Raw genomic sequence first — 4,240 nt, forward strand, 5'->3', positions numbered from 1 at the left:
AAAGCCCTTTAACCTTGGCCATTTTTCACTAGACCTCCTGAAAATCAGGGTTTCGAGTCCCTCTAAAATCACCCGTGTCTTCTGAAATATCTCTCAAATATTAGGGCATTTCTTGACTAAAGAGTTTGCCTCCAGTGTTCACTCTGAGTGGGGCTGGACAGTCCACAGCAGAAGGGTATGAGGGTTTTTTCCATCACACTGTGCTATACCCAGAATATATGTAGAAAAACAAACCCAAGTGCTTCACTTTCTTTCCCTGCCCTGGATCTTCCTTTGGCTTTCGGGTTGGAGGACCCACCCGGGAGGTGGGTAAAAGCTCAGTGACAGGTTTCATTATGTGCATCTTGTATTCTGTTGATGGTCAAAAATGGATGGCTCCGAAATCCTCGCTGCATTTCGGCAGCTGGTGTGACCACACAGCCCTTCCCAAGCATCCCAACCTCCCTGGAGACGAGGTGTCACCACCTTCCTCCGTCACATTGTCCTTCTAAGGGCTGGTGGCACCTCCAAGTGCTATGGGGTTTGATCTGCTAGGAATTCTTCAAGGTGATAAGCCTGTCTTGTTGCATAGGATTTTTTTCCCATCATTTATGTCAGCTCTGCAGCAGGTAGCCACGCTAAGGAGAGCACGTTTCAATTATTTAAACACTATTAATTAATAAAGAGTCCGGGGGCTTGATCCTGCAATCTCAGAAGTGCTTTATAAAGCTTTCGCCGGTGGTACGAGAGTGATGGAATTGGGTCCATCCTTTTGCAACACAGTTCATTTCTCACGTACGTATTACCCTGTGTTAGACACATCGTGGTCTTTCAGTACACCTGCCTCCTTTTACATGGGGTTTCTTTCGGTCACTTATTAGTTTTAAGATATTAATACATATATTAACATAACTTTTTCTTTGCTTGTTGAATCAGGCGAACCTGAAGCCTTGAGCAGCGACTGGCTGCAAAAAGCCGTGGCCAAGAGCAAGTGCAGGGACGTGACTGCAGCATTTGGGAGAGGGACAGGACCCACCAAACCTTGTAAGACATTGCACATACCACAAGCAGATCACAAGGTTACTCAGATGAACGTTGCTTTTTAAATCTTTCACCTTTGCAAAGTCTGAGCAAATGTTAAAAGTCTAAGTATACGCAGCGTCTGAGGACCTATAATATTATAAGCAGGTTACTGTAGCTAAAAACGCATCTCTCCCTGAAGCCCTATCTCCACGTTACTGTTCTCTGCTCAAATATACTCAGTGGGGTGGAAAAGAGGGTGGGAGGAGAAGGAAAACTGCTGGTATCTCTGCATTGTCATCGTCACTCGACTAACGAGGAAGGCTGGCGGGGGTTGAGGTTGTCAAGGTTGAACATTGCTACTCTCGGGATCAATTTGGCACCGTTTGATGTAGTGTTCCTAGTATGTATTCAGCCTGAAAGGGGATTCCTGGGGAAAAAAACCCTCTGTTTATTGGCTATCTATGCAGCACTTCTTTTTGTCTCCATCACTAGTAACCAGGGACAGGGACACACTTCACTTTTGCTCCGGTTTCATGGAGTTTTGGCAGCCTCTTCCCTCAGCCACTGCCTGTGTCCGTGTCGTGTCTGTTGCAACACGTACGCTTTGAGCTCAAAAGATGATGCCTTTGTATTTTTTTTAATTATTATGAGAGCAGCGTTTGACCCAACGCACGTCTTGACTCACAGGATCCCGCACCTAAATTAAAGAAGCCCCAAACCATATTTTAGCGCTTCTTTCATCTCGCAAGGCTGCGGTGTTTGGTTTTGCTGGTGCTGTAGACATCATGGGTGAAGAGCAGCCTGGAAACTCTAGAGACAGATGGAGAGGATGGATGTGCAAATAGATACAACAGAGAAACTGGCCAAAACGCCTTTGAGGAGGATCATCGAGGCAGCTGGTTAATTATCTGACCACTAATCCTGCTGTTTCCTGACTCGCATGAACCTGTCTCTGATACTGGACTTTGAGCCCCAAAACTGTTCCATCCAAAACTTAATATTAATTTCTTCTTGTGCGTTCAGTCAGGGGTGTTTTTTTGTTTTGGTGTGTGGTTGTTGTGGGGTTTTTTGTTTGTTTAAGCCTCTCTGCTGGGACCCAGAAGACCCAGACCCACCTCGTCCCCAGCCACAGACAGGCCATGCAGAACCTGGGCTGACTCACCGCACCTCTCCATCCCTTCGTGCACGGCAGGAGCAGCAGCACTTTCCAAACCCTGGCTGCGCAGGTGAAACCTTCACCCCACAAACACCCTCATCCCATCGTCCCCACGCAGACTTGGGTGGGCACCGACCTCCTCTGCACAAACCTGAACCATGAGGCAAGAGCGAAGGGGTAGCTGAAGCACTAGAGAGAAGTGTTGAGCTCTGAAGACATTGCTGGCACCATATGAAAATTAGAGTGAAGACAAACATTCGGTTCTCAGCTATTTCAGTTTTATCAAGTCTATAAAACAATAATTACCCACCACTTTGATTTTGGAGTCAGCGGTGATTCAGCTACCGATGGGCTTGGCAGACGCACCAGCCCTTCTGCTTCCACTGGGTGATGTCTGTGTCTGCCACGGAACGAATTTAATACAAACTTTTAACAAAAAGGGGTGATTCCCAACCGCTCTTGGCTTTTCTGTCCCACCAAAGCTTTGGGTCCGGTTGCTGCTGACACTCAACGCCACGCAGGCTTTGTGCCCAACGTGCGTGTTTTATATTCACGTTTTACATCTCACCAGCAAGAACCCCTCGTGACAAGCAGGATGGAGAGTTGCTGCTTTTTGGCCTCTGCTCTGGGTCCTGATACCGCTGGGAAATTCTCCTTTTTCAGCCTAAAATGTTTCCTCATTTGGTTTCATTCTGTAGATGTTTGGGGAAGAGGAGACAAGGAACGCAGGGATGGGTTTGGAGGGGCATGGTATTTGTGTTACTGTTGGGGAGGAAACATTGAGGTCCAACATCCAAAAGGTGCAGAGTGCTGTTGTGTCAAAGGGAAAAAGTCCCAGCTCAGGGGAACTGCAAAATCTGAAAGCTGGTAGAAGTAAAAAAGTGGATGTCTTTGCTTTGGAAAGGAATATATATATATATATATACATTTAATTTAGCTGCACACCTTTACCCACAACATCCATGTCAATGCTTGCTTTGAGCTTCAAGCTAGTAGAGTCATCATCTTCACCATGACAATCATCATCTTCATTTTCTTCTTCATCGTCATCTTCAGCATGATCATCAACTTCTTTATCTTCTTAATCATGGTCATCATCATCTTCTCATCTTCTTCATTGTCACAAACACGTGTGGGACCGTGAACCTGCTTCGTAAAATCCAACTATAACACCATCCTCACGGACACCTATTCTCCCTGTGTATCTGTATATATAGATATGCATAGAATTTGAGACACAAAGCTCTGGACTGCAATTGCTGCGAGAAACTAGAAAGCTACGTGTGGGAACGGCACGATCCGCTCAGGTTTTTGGCACTCTGCTTTTTGTGCCTATTAATAATGCCCCAGAGTGAGTCACAGGGAGATGCATTTATTCACCGAGTCGCAGAGAGCTGCTGCCCAAAATAGCAGCCGTGTAATGTTTTATGATGCTGTAACGCCAGCGCGGCGAAGATTGACATCATTTAACAGAGCTGCTCCCTGCCTGGCCATCACATTCCCCGTGTCAAGCCTGAAAATAAACGTGAAAAGCCACGTGCCCCGTTACATAAAACAGCCCGTGTCAGAAATGCCTTTTTGCCCTTTCTGCCCGTCTTTTGTGTGTTTGGTTTTTTTTCTCTTTATGCCTTTCGAAGCCACCTTTGCTAATTTTGCTAAACCAGCGTCCCCATACAAACCCCTGAGCAAACCCCTAGGCTGGGGTTCATGCCCAAAACCCAGCGGCTCCTCCCCGAAGAAACAAGAGGTGACGCTCCGCAGATGCTGCTTCACACAGTTTGGGGTTAAATGCCTCCGCAACTGCAGCAGCTCTCTACTAAAGGATTAATAAAGATTAATTCGCCCACGCTGGGGTTTAATGGCTCGGGTGAACTTTCCCAGGCAAACGATGGTTTATAGGGACCGTTCCTGCTGGAAACATTTATTAACATGATCTTTTTATGCAGCACTTTGGGAGAAAACGGGACTCTGGGCTGATGGGAACGGTGGGGCTGAATTTGTGTCCTCCAGCTTCAGGTGTCCCAACGGGGACATGGAAACCGAGTAACAACGCAACAACTGGTGTAAAGGAATGAGTGGCAA

Source organism: Columba livia, chromosome 8 (genome assembly GCF_036013475.1).
Source record: "Columba livia isolate bColLiv1 breed racing homer chromosome 8, bColLiv1.pat.W.v2, whole genome shotgun sequence".
NCBI lineage: Eukaryota > Metazoa > Chordata > Aves > Columbiformes > Columbidae > Columba > Columba livia.